This window comes from Rana temporaria, chromosome 3, assembly GCF_905171775.1.
Source record: "Rana temporaria chromosome 3, aRanTem1.1, whole genome shotgun sequence".
Classification (NCBI taxonomy): Eukaryota; Metazoa; Chordata; class Amphibia; order Anura; family Ranidae; genus Rana; species Rana temporaria.
This window is the reverse complement of record NC_053491.1, coordinates 226,052,676-226,066,181: the sequence shown is the minus strand read 5'-3', so window position 1 is coordinate 226,066,181 and position 13,506 is coordinate 226,052,676.

Genomic DNA, 13,506 nt, shown 5'->3' with positions numbered 1-13,506 from the left:
TGACTTTATCAACATGCGCGCTCACATCAGATGTGTTGCATATAATAGTAATGAAATATTTTGTGGTATGCAGCAGACTGAACATATAAATTATATATTCTGTAAAGCATGGTTATTTTTTTATTTTTTACACACACACACACACACACACACACACACACACACACACGGTTGTAAATGTACAAATTATTTATTCTTGCTCGATAGCTTCCTTTACCTTAGTGCAGTCCTCCGTCACTTACCTCCTCCTTCCATTTTGCTTTTAAATGTCCTTATTTCTTCTGAGAAATCCTCACTTCCTGTTCTTCTGTCTGTAACTCCACACCGTAATGCAAGGCTTTCTCCCTGGTGTGGAGTGTTTTTACTTGCCCCCTCCCTTGGACTACAGGAGAGTCATGACGTTCTCTACTTTTCAGATAAAGGAGCTGTGTGTTAGTGGGTGTCCTGACTCTCCTGTAGTCCAAGGGAGGGGGCAAGCACGATACTCCACACCAGGGAGAAAGCCTTGCATTACTGTGTGGAGTTACAGACAGAAAAACAGGAAGTGAGGATTTCTCAGAAGAAATAAGGACATTTAAAAGCAAAATGGAAGGATGAGCTAAGTGAAGGAGGACTGCACTAAGGTAAAGAAAGCTATTTGGGTGATTTTTTTTTTTTTTTTTTTTTTTTTTTACCTTTTTAATGGGTAAGCAAGTAAAGGCACAAGCAACTTATTTTGCCAACTGCCTGCACAACCATATTGAAATATCTTGCATATCTTTTTCCTCTGTTAAACAAAGCATACCATTTTTGTATCTATGCCATGTAGATTGATGCAAGATGAAGCTAAGGTAGACTATATATTAGCAGATTTGCCTTTCCTGTCAAGGTCATTGTAGCTGTTATGGTATTCTTATTAAAGACCAAGCAGGTTTTGTTCTATACAAAAAAACAAAGTGCAATCAGCGCAAAAAATATAATAAAACCCCCCCTTTGTTATGCAAGCTGGTCACTGAAGAATTTTCGACAAAATTCAAATAAATGGTGTATATATGGATAGACGTGCGGCACAATTTTTTTTTATAAAAAACAGAACTAATAATATACAAGACCTGGCGTCCTATGCTGAGTTTCAAGGAGACGCGAGAGAACTATTTGGTCCGTGTTAACCCATTTGATATCCGCTTGTTTGACTACCTGTTTCTCAGGGGTCCATAATGAGGTGAGAGTGCATAGTTGGACTGGAGGTGGAAGGACTGTCACGATATTGTGGACTGTTTCAGCACTGGTGGAATACTACTCGTGGATCTGGCTGTTTCATCGTCTCTCTGGACTGCTATATCATCTCTTCTTAAGACTTGTATATTATTAGTTCTGTTGTCATTATTTATTGTTTTTTGCGCTGCACTTCTATCCATATGTAGCACTGACCCCCGAAGGAGCTGCTGGTTTAATTTGGGCCTGCACTCTACCAATAAACCCCACTAACTTGGCTCAATCCCCTTGGCACAGCTGTGATGCAATACAATACAATGTAAGACAATACAAAATACCTGTATTATAACCCCAGGATCCACTGACTGCACTTGGAGTGAGAAAAACAGTACGCCACAACAACTGGATACTAGGGTTGTCCCGATACCGATACTAGTATCGGTATCGGGACCGATTCCGAGTATTTGCGAGGGTACTCGTACTCCCGCAAATACCCCCGATACCAAAATAGAATACTCCACCCCCCCCCCCCCCGCCGCCGCCCGTCGCTACAACGCATCCCGCCGCATTTCCCGCTTGGTTAATACGGGCGGGGAACATTACAGCATTAATTTGAACAGCTGTAGTCTTTCCCGCCCGCCGCGTATATACACTCCCCCTTGCTCGGGTGAACTGTCCAATCCCGAGCAAGGGGGAGTGTCTATACGCAGCGCGGCGCCAATCATTACAGCTGTTCAAAGCTGTAATGTTCCCCGCCCATATTAAGCAGTCGGCGGCAGGGGGGATGCGGCGCGATGAAGGTAAGGGGAACAGGACATGGCTGCATATGGGGAGACCTTGCTGGATGTGGGGGACATTGATATGGCGGACATTACTGGATACGGGGGACATTGCTGGATGTGGGGGACATTGATGTGGGGGACATTACTGGATAAATACGGGGGACATTACTGGATACGGGGGACATTACTGGATACGGGGGACATTACTGGATACGGGGGACATTGCTGGATATTGGGACATTGCTGGATATTGGGACATTGCTGGATGTGGGGGACATTGCTGGATGTGGGGGACATTGCTGGATGTGGGGACATTGCTGGATGTGGGGACATTGCTGGATGTTGGGACATTGCTGGATTTTGGGACATTGCTGGATGTGGGGGACATTGCTGGATATTGGGACATTGCTGGATGTTGGGACATTGCTGGATATTGGGACATTGCTGGATGTGGGGACATTGCTGGATATTGGGACATTGCTGGATATTGGGACATTGCTGGATGTGGGGGACATTGCTGGATATTGGGACATTGCTGGATGTGGGGGACATTGCTGGATGTGGGGGACATTGCTGGATGTGGGGGACATTGCTGGATGTGGGGGACATTGCTGGATATTGGGACATTGCTGGATGTGGGGGACATTGCTGGATATTGGGACATTGCTGGATATTGGGACATTGCTGGATGTGGGGGACATTGCTGGATATTGGGACATTGCTGGATGTGGGGGACATTGCTGGATGTGGGGGACATTGCTGGATGTGGGGGACATTGCTGGATGTGGGGGACATTGCTGGATGTGGGGGACATTGCTGGATGTGGGGGACATTGCTGGATACGGGGGACATTGCTGCATACGGGGGACATTGCTGGATGTGGGGGACATTGCTGCATACGGGGGACATTGCTGCATACGGGGGACATTACTGCATACGGGGGACATGGCTGCATTTGGGGACACATTTAAAAAAAAGTATCGGTATTCGGTATCGGCGACTACTTGAAAAAAAGTATCGGTACTCGTACTCAGTCCTAAAAAAGTGGTATCGGGACAACCCTACTGGATACTTAAACCAGAGATATATTTTACTGTGAAATATGCAAAGAAGTGATTACAGTAATTGTGCTGTCATCCCAACGTAAGACAGCACAATTGATTTAAACATAAGCTATTTGAAAACAGTATACATAAACATTTTATACCTGGGAGCTCCCCCTAAATTAGCTATGCGTGAGATCTCACTTAAAGTACTTGGTCTTGGATCTTCTTTTCTTCGCTAGCTAAAGTGATTTGTAATCCACAGTTTTGATGAGTCAAATTGAAGTGAAAATGCTCCTGGTGTAACTGCAACAACTATTTTAAAATCGCTTGAAACGTCAAATTAGATAGGCCTCAAGCCTTCTCAGTTTCAGTTCCTCTGTGGAATTATAAATCCCAGTGAGGCCTGTATATGAGTCTAACTGCGTGTAAACTTAGCAAACTGTGGGTCGTGACCCGCTCACCCACTGGATCGGAGCTCCGGGTAGTAACTTTTGTTCAGGGTCCTATGACTGCAACTTGCTTCTCCGTCAGCTCTGTTCAGCTCCGCTGGATGGATCCGGTTCTCCGATGCTCGGATGAGTGTCTCTCGGTCTCTGCAATCCAGCCACTGTCCTCTAGCTCTCCGAGCTCAGCCTTCCCTCCCCCCAGCAGCTCGGCATCAGCATCCAGAAGGCTTTTTGTTTACACTCCTGTCTCCCCTCGTCTCCAAGGCAACCCAAAATCCTCAACCAAACATCTCTCTGCATTACCAGTATTTGGGTCTCTCCTCGTCTCCAAGGCAACCAAAATACTAAACAAAACATCTCTCTGCATTACCAGTATTTGGTCACTAGATGGCTCCAAATACTAAAAACATAGCAATGTCCATAGATGTTGTATTAAAGTATGCAAACACACATCAATATACAAGAATGTCAGCGCTACACATATATAGGTTTTGTTATATGTAGAGAAGGAAGAGACCATTCCTTTATCCTTGTATCTCAGCACTGAAGAGTAGACTGATGCCTGAAGTGAGGGTTAACAATGAGGCAAATTGATATTATTTTTTTACACACACACGCTTTAACAAAGCATAAAAACCACGTAAAAGCATGTTGCAGCGGTAGGCGCTTTTAATGTGTGCTGAAGCCAAAGCAAGGAGCCCTTAGTGGTGCTTCAAAGCCCCCATAGAAGTCTGTGGCAAAGCTCGCTTGAAGCACCTAAAGATTTTGAAAGCTTCAATTTAGCTTCGCTTTGACTCGAAGAAATTAGATACCCACACACAGGGCACCTGCCAAGCTTCAAAAGAGCTTTACTGAAGCTTTAAAAATGCATCATAAAAGCATGTTGAAGTGGTAGGCGCTTTAATGTGTGTTTAAAGCCGAAGCAAGTGTAAATGAGCCCTTATACAGACCATGAAGGGGGAACCTAAATGTTTGGGTTAAGAAAAAAATTACAGTAATTGCCCGAAATGTTGTTCCTTTATCATACTTCTCATAACCATGCACAAATCCGATGTTTCAAATTTCTAGAACACTCATTTGAAATCCCTTTTTAAGACTTTAGGAACTAATGGGGCAACTCACTTTTGCATTGTTGGAAATACATCAACTCCACAAGATCAGAAGATTCTTTAACACCCTTTTCCCCAGTCGTCTTCCAAGTCAGTCCTTGAGAGATGGAGCTCCTCCTCACAATTAGGAAACACGTTGCCACAAATTTTTCCACCCTTTAAGAGGCGGTCCCTGGTCAGTCTTGCTATGTCTCCTCCATCCGGAGGAGACATTGTAACGGTCACCACCGTTTACGATATTCCCATTCCATCGCCCCACGACAGCTTGTCCGACAGACATCAGACACGATCCATCTCATTTCCCAGAATAAACGAGACATACGCTCTGTTCTCTGGTTTCAAAATGGATGAATGAATCTTTAATGGTACACTCTCGGCTTTTTATGCAGTACAGGCATGTTACAGTCAATCACAGGGACGAAGACACACTCCACCCACACATCACACAATGGGGGGGGGGGCTAACGAGTCTCCAATACACATCCCTCAGACTTTTCGGCACCGGTCTGACATAATTAACATGACCTAATTACTACACCTGCGAAGTCAGACGTTATGACTCTCACCTGCTATTCACAAAATACATTCCTTTAATCATAACTGACATGCTAATTCCCTACCCCTGAAAGGAGACATTTGACCTTTCAGACTTAATCAGTACAATAGACACAACACAGTTTTAGCATCACACAATGGCCAATGAGATGTCTTTCAGTAGCCTATTGACCTGTTGTGGGTCAGCATGAAATCACCTGTAATATGTCCAGATCTCCTGAAATCCATGAATTATCAGTCACCCTATGCCCAAAAGGGGCACAGGGTGAACCTAGAGTCATTAGTGACGCTGGCACAGAAGTACCCCCATCCTTCCAAAGTCTCTGGGTGTCACGGGTCATTCCGTTACAGACATGTTGCCAGGGACCTGGAGGGCTCCATCTCTCAGAAGCTGACTAGGGCAATGGTCCGGTCGGCATGGCGTTTAAAGTGCAAGACTACAGGCGACAGCAAAGCAAACGTAGGAGCGGTGGAGCTACTGAGTGGCAGGGGGTCAGGGGACTCACCGGTGCCGTCAGATGCGGTGGAGGAGGTTGATGTTCGCGACCACGGGCAACCCTCTTAAAGGCAGTGGCAGGAGGTGTCCTTGTTTCGGAAGTTCCCCCTGTGCCCAGGCATGGAGAGGTGCCGATCCTGCATTCCCTTGGCGGCTTCATCGGGGGGGGGGGGTGTGTACCCGTAGCTAAACTCCGCTTGACCCGGAAGATGCGGCGAAGTGACATCATCGCCGTGCGCCAGGGAAGCTGGTCCAATCCCCTTAAAGGCGTGGGAATTTCGAAACAGTCGCTGGTGCAAACACACGTGGAGTGGCTACAGGCATTAGCAGAACACAACACGGTGTATCAGGAAGCTCTGCTGTGCATCTGGAACTGCTGGAGGACGACGAGATCCCGTCGGGCCAGGCTCCAGGAGGCGAGAGCACCAGCAGGGTACAGGTAGGCACCAGTGGGTGACCTTTTGTATCCATTTTTAAGGGAACAGCAGCTAGATGGTGGTGGTCACTAGCTTAGCTGGGGGCTTACAGGGGTAGTGTCACCGGGTGTGCACTGTAGATGGTATGGTGGAGTAAGTAGTCTCACCGCCATGGGGCCCCTGTGTTTTGTGTCTTTTGACAGGTGAAAACACCTAAATGACCAAAGCCCACTCCCAGGAAGCGGTGTGCAAAGTGTAATACCAAGATGCCTTTGGAATACTTAGAGCCGCTATGCCAGAATTGCATTGACAAGCTGGTACAAAAACAGTCTGACGCAGTTTATGCGAAGATTTTTGGATCCGTGAGGAATGATATGGCCAACAACTTTAAGGATCTCAAAAAGTTCATTACAGAGGTTAGACCTCCAGCAGTTCCTTCGGGAAGCCCCTCTCCCATGGCCTCACCCAGATCAGAAGTCGCATCAGGGTCGCATGAATCTGTGAGGGAGCGAGCAGGCAGCAGCGCAGCTAGCGTTATGGCCAGCGATGACTCAGAACCAGAACAGGAGGAGGGGGGTGAAGAAAAAAGGAAGGGTCCCAATTACAAATTATCGCTAAAGGATGTGGATGATTTGCTTGGGGCCATTTATGAAACACTGGAAATTGAACATGAAAAAGAAGAACCTTCCAAACATGACCTAATGTACCAAGGTCTGAGGAAGAAGAATTCCAAGGTGTTCCCAGTTCATCAGGTGATGTTCAATACCGTGAAAAACGAATCGACAGATCCAGAGAATTTTTTTTTTTTTTTTTGCGGCTAGTCACAAAAAGCGATTTCCTTTTAGTGACGATCCAAAGGAGGTTTGGAACAAAAATCCAAAATTGGATGCACCACTCTCCAAAATCTCTAAAAATTCTTCATTAGCTTTTGAAGACATGGGGCATTTAAAAGACGCAATGAATAAGAAGGGTGATATCATCCTAAAAAGAGCCTGGGAGACAAGTGTCGCTAGCCTAAAACCAGCGCTAGCTACCGCCTGTGTGGCAAGAAACCTAGAATTCTGGTTAATCCAGTTACAGGACCATATAAAAAATGGAACACCTAGAGAGGAGATCCTGAAGACGCTTCCTGTACTCTCCAAAGCAGTAGGTTACATTGCAGATGCTTCTGCAGAGTCCGTTAAACTGGCAGCAAGGTCAGGTGGACTAGCTGTCGCAGCAAGGCGTGGGATTTTGATGAAAACCTGGAGGTGACGCCGCATCCAAAACAAAAAAGATTATGCAATTTACCTTTCACAGGAGATTTGCTTTTTGGGTCAGGCCTAGACGAGGCCTTGGAGAGAACAGCAGATAAGAAGTCCTTTCCTGCTGAAAAGCGCAAATTTCCACAAAAGTTTTTTTTTCGTGGAAGAAGAGATCGTCCCCAAGAAGGGAAGAAAGAGTTCCCGAAGAAAAACTGGACGGGTCACAAAGGAAAACAAAAGAGTAATCAACTCTTTGGCGCTGCTAACCAGGCCACCAAACAGTGACAACCAAGTGCCAGTAGGGGGAAGATTGGCTGCCTTCCTACCGCAGTGGCGAAAGGCGTCAGCCAATCAGTTTATCCTAGAAATAATCGCAAAGGGCTATTCGCTGGAATTCAATTGCCATCCTCCAGAGAGATTCCTATTGACAAAGCTTCCCAGAGATTCAGAAAAAACAAAAGCTCTGCCTTTGTTGCTAGGGGAGATGGTGGATCAAAAAGTCCTTATCCCAGTTCCAGAGAAGGAAAAAAGAAAGGGTTTTTACTCTCACGTATTCGTCATCAAGAAACCTTCCGGGAAGTTTTGTTTAATACTGAATCTTAAGCCCTTGAATCAAACGATTCAATACAAAAAATTCCGCATGGAATCCATTTTCTCAGTCAAGAACATTCTGCAACCAGAAACATTCATGGCGACCATGGATCTCAGGGACGCATATCTTCACATTCCCATCAGAGAAGAATCCCAGAGATACCTAAGGTTAGCAGTAAAATAGACGGGAAGGAATACCACTTTCAGAGCAGAGCTCTTCCGTTCGGGTTGTCCTCATCACCGAGGATATTTACCATGGTGTTGGCAGAGGTTCTAGCCCCTCTAAAGTTAAAGAAGATGACAGTAATTCCTTATCTAAACGACCTACTGTTCGCAGCACCATCAGAAGCGCAGCTGGTAAGGAACCTCAACGAAGCACACCAGTAGTTGAAGTCGCTGGGGTGGATTCTAAACTTGGAGAAGTCAAACCTCTGTCCCACCCAAAACATTCGGTTCCTGGGGTATCTACTCCGCTACATAGAGCAGAAAACATCTCTTCCAGAAGAGAAAATTTTCAGCCAGGACCAGGCTTTTGGTAGGAAAGTCCTCCAAGCTGTTGTCCCACCCTAGATCTGGTGAGTTCTTGATTATCCTCTCAAGGGCTGACTTGGAAGACGACTGGGGAAAAAGCAGAGTTAGATTCTTACCGGTAACTCTGTTTCCAGTCGTCTTCCAAGGCAGCACGATCCCACCCTAAAATTTTTCATTTAAAGTCCCATGACAGTCCCATGACAGACTCAAGGTTGGGTTACTACTCTCTTTGTATTGTTTTTAATCCAACTTATTGTGGTTCACAAATACAATAGATGGGCCTAAACATGGAAATAATTCTTCATCTGCACAACAACCTCAAAAGTCATCAAATATTCAGATGGGTCAGGCCCCGCATAGCCTGCACAAAAGAGGTTGTTTTACTTCTCCTCCACCTGAAGAAGAAGATAGTACAGACTGATTCTTTCTAATGGGGGGGGATATTTATGTTTCAATCTCCTTAAGATGTTTGTCATAATTCTTGCATTGCATATGGTAACATATGTGATGTCCCGGGGATGATATTGAGTGGAGTTTATGCACTTAAATCTTTTCTATGACATATTTTTTTTTTTTATATAATTTCTTTTAATATTTAATATATATATATATATATATATATATATATATATATATATATATATATACATGTTTTCATTTATTTAATTATTTATTTTTAATTCGGTTTTTATTACTCTATATATTCAATTAAAAATGTTCTTAAATTATAAGGGCTCCTTCAAGCATTTTCATTAATGGGGCCTATTATTATTGATATTTGGACTCTTACTAGATATACCATATAAGAATAGCTTTAACCACTTCCATACGGGGCACTTATACACCTTCCCGCCCAGACCAATTTTTAGCTTTCAGTGCTGTTGCACTTTGAATGACAATTGCGCGGTCGTGCTACACTGTACACAAACTAAATTTTTATCATTTTGTACCCACATATAGAGCTTTCTTTTGGTGGTATTTGATCACCTCTGGGATATTTATTTTCTGCAATTTTGTTTTTTAAATGAACGAAAATTTACAAAACAAAAGTCTTTTTTTTGTTTCTGTTATAAAACATTGTAAATAAGTACGTTTTCTCCTTCACTAATGGGCACTGATGGTACTGCACTGACGGGCACTGATAAGGTGGAACTGATGTGGCATTGATGGGCACAAATATGCGGCACTGATGGGCGGCACGGATGGGCACTGATAGGCGGCATGGATGGGCTTGGATAGGCGGCACGGATAGGTGGCACAGATGGGCACGGATAGGTGGCACGGATAGGCGGCACGCATGGGCACTGATAGGCAGCACGGATGGGCACTGATAGGCGGCACGAATGGGCACTGATAGGTGGCACGGATGGGCATAGATGGGCACTATTGTATGTGTTGTACTAATGGATGCCAATCAGTGCCAAACAATGCCTGCCAATCAGTGATGCCCATTGTGGCGCATCGGCTCAGAATCCTGAGGACGTCATATGAAGTACAGTCAGGATTCTACAACCACTTTGCCGACGTCAATTTGTCATTGGCGGGCGGCAAGTGGTTAAGGTCTAGAAAAGTTATTCTATTTTTCCACAGGAACAAAGTTGATTACCATTGATGAGCTGATTTGCTAGAATTGCTTTATCTATAAATTGTTACAATATCAAATTTACTCAGAGGTTTAATTTTATAATTTTGTTTTTATTCTTTTACATTTTTTTTTATAAGTACCGTATTTGCCGGCGTATAAGACAATTGGGCGTATAAGACGACCCCCTAATTTTCCAGCTAAAATGTTTGTTTTGGGATATACTCGCCGTATAAGACGACCCCTTTCCTACTAGTCATGCCTCGCCTCACCTCACTGTGCCATTACATGCCTCACTGTGCCACCAATACATGCCAGACTGTGCCACCAATACATGCCAGACTGTGCCACCATTACATGCCTCACTGTACCACCATTACATGCCTCACTGTGCCACCATTACATGCATCGCTGTGCCACCATTTCATGCCTCGACGATCCCTTACCTTATCCCTAACATGCAGAATCTCAGTCAGACCACGGGCGTCCATTTTTCAAAAGCCGCGCCTCCTCCTCGTGCTGTTCTGTGATAGGCGGAACACTCGGCTTCCCAGCAGACACTGTGTTCAGTGTTCCGCCTATCACGGATGCCCTCCCGTCCGAGACCGAGGACTTAGTGGCTGTTCCATTCATACCCGCGATCGCGTTATTTAGGAGAACACAGATGAGATGCGGCATATAAACAGCCGCGGCGCATGCGTGTAATGTCACAAAGGCGCGATGGCCATGCCCGAGAATGGCCTGGACATCAGTAGACTGCAGATGGACTCCGGGAACAGCAGAGGAGAGATACATGACATCAAGGATGGAGCGTGCACTGGAAGTCCCCCTCGATGGCAAAAGGGGGTACAAATGGACATGACATCAATGCCATCCGAGGATGGCCAAATAAGGACACAGTAAAATGTGCAGACAGGCAGTGCTGTGAGGAGGAGAGGTGATGTAAAGGGAGGGAGCAGTGCTGGGGGGGGTGAAAAAAAGGACAATTCTTGGGAGGTGTTAATGTGAGGAGGGCAACGCATACTAATGGGGGGGATGTGATGATGTGACAGGGGGCAGTGCTGTGGGGATGGGGTGTGAAGGGAGCACAGTTCTGCTGGGAGCTGATGTGAAGGGGAAAAGGACAGTACTGTGGGGGGGTTATGTGAAGAAGGGACAGTTCTGCTGGGTGTGATGTGAAAAGGCAAAGGACAGTACTGTGGGGGGTGATATCTGACGCCGTTCTGGCATCCCCCTCCTCCTCTTTGTACAGGAAAACATCACAGCAGGAGGGGCAGGTTCTGTGCACTCCACTCTCCACTGTCTGTGTGTGTCAGAGGCAGAGGGGAGAGATGAGGCTGCCATACAAGTGTAGCTTGTGGTGTGCGGGAACCAAGACAACCCTGATTTGCTCGGACTCTGGGAGAGAGACCAATTTCCGGGACGGTCCCAGTGAATCAGGGATGGTTGGGAGGTATGAATATGTAATAGTGAAAGTACAATGCATCTGAGCACCAAAAAATGCTATTTAATTCATTTTTAACATTCAAAACAGGCTCACCCATCCATCAATGTTTCCATGCTTTATTTTATTGAGAAATCACTTTGAAAAACACCCCCCTAGCATTTCTAGCCATGGTTGTCTTAAGGAAGGGCATGTGACTCATGCAGCATTTACTACCTGAAAGCCATTTGCCCCTAGCTCAGGTATTCAGACATGAGGGTGTACTTAGCTGAGAAAACCCCTCCTGAAGACTCCTGGAATGTATGACATAATTTGCCTAGGTCCGGAAACCAGAAAGTAAAAATGTAAAAAAAAAAAAGTTTAAAACAAGTAAATATGATATTCTTTCATATCTATCTACTAAGGCTAGCAGCAGAAGGATGAAAAATGGTCAATTGTGATTGAGAGAGGGAAGTTATGCTTAAATGAGCTGGTAGAGCATACTTTTCTTGGAAGTACTATTGCAGTGATTACTACTCACCACAAGATGTCTACCTAGATCGACATTCAGATCACATTAGGTTATTTTACTTGGCTTTATGTTACTTTTGCTGTCATGCATTATGGTCCTAATTCCCAAAAACATAGAAATACATATTGCACACTTCAGCTGTGAAATAAAGCAGTATCACCTGCTACCAAGAAAAAGGTTTCACATATTAATGTGTTGTAACAATCCCTAAAATATTTCTCTCGCTTTTACACCTAAATCAAGAATCTCTTCTAATGTGCGAAAAATGCAAAATGTAGGTGCTAGGGTTGATTTAACGTTTTTATTTTATAGGTAATTTTTAATTAAAAATGCCTAAACAACCCCTCCGCAAGGACTACCGCTCCTGCTCATAAGACGATTTCTCAATTGTTGTTATATTGATGTCAACCAATATTTCCAATGGCACAAGACTGGTAATTAAGAAGGAAGATAGCAAGAAAAGGTGTATGGTCCCACTCCTCCAAAATACCCCAGACCAGTGATGAAGGTGCATTCGATTCATCTGCATCTCCAGTGTCCAGCTGCTGGTGTGAGAATCCTTGTCATTGAGGTTTATGCCCCTGATTGGGGACATCATGTTACCAGTGAACCAGGATTTTAGTTGGAACTGTACAATTTTAAAACTTTAGCATTCTTTGAATCTCAATCGAAATCAGCAGGATGTAAAAAATAAATAAAAAAGCATTAGGGAGCACATAGGATAATCAATTTTAATAAAGAGAAAGGGCTTTATGATCATGGGCAAACCAACTTAATATTAGCACCACATCCCTTAATTGATTAGATACAGGAAGAGAAATTGGGATTTTTAAGGTGCAGAATAAATTGGAATAGTATCAACTATAATATATAAGATTTTTTTTTATTTAAAGAGCAAATAAAAAATTGTTAAAAACATAACAATTGGCAAGTACATATCAGTAAACTTTTATGGATACAGCACTGTAGAATGGAGTTCCCAACATGTTTTGCCCATATATCTGGCTTCTTCAGGGGATGCTGTCCAATTAGAGGTACAAGCCTTCTATTGAAGAAAGAATACATGCATATGATAATTACATCAACAGTTAATTTAAGATCATATTTCACATACATAATTTATTTTAAATACATAACAGATTAATACATACATGTGCACGTTCAAAAAGCAAAGAAAACTATTTTAAAGAATGGAAAGGCACTTGCAGTATAGAAAAAAGAAAGAATAGTTTAGTACTACACTAGCGTAGCAAAAGTGCTCAATTTACGCTCTGAAGTGGCAACAGCTTATATCAGAACAATTACATAAATCTATAGTAATGGCTTTTCCTATAATCAAAAATTTTGGGTAGTTACCTGGCGTTTAGTGACAGCGCATATGTCCCTGGATTCCAGCAGAGTCTAGTGGCTGGAGCCAGCGGCCCTAAATACCCCCCATCTGGCCTAGACCAGATGCGGATGTAATGACCGAGCTGCGTCACATACACCGCCCCGTCCTCCACCGCTGGGTCCCAAGACCCAACCTCAGAGGTGGAGGGCATCACTCCCTCTGATGGTCG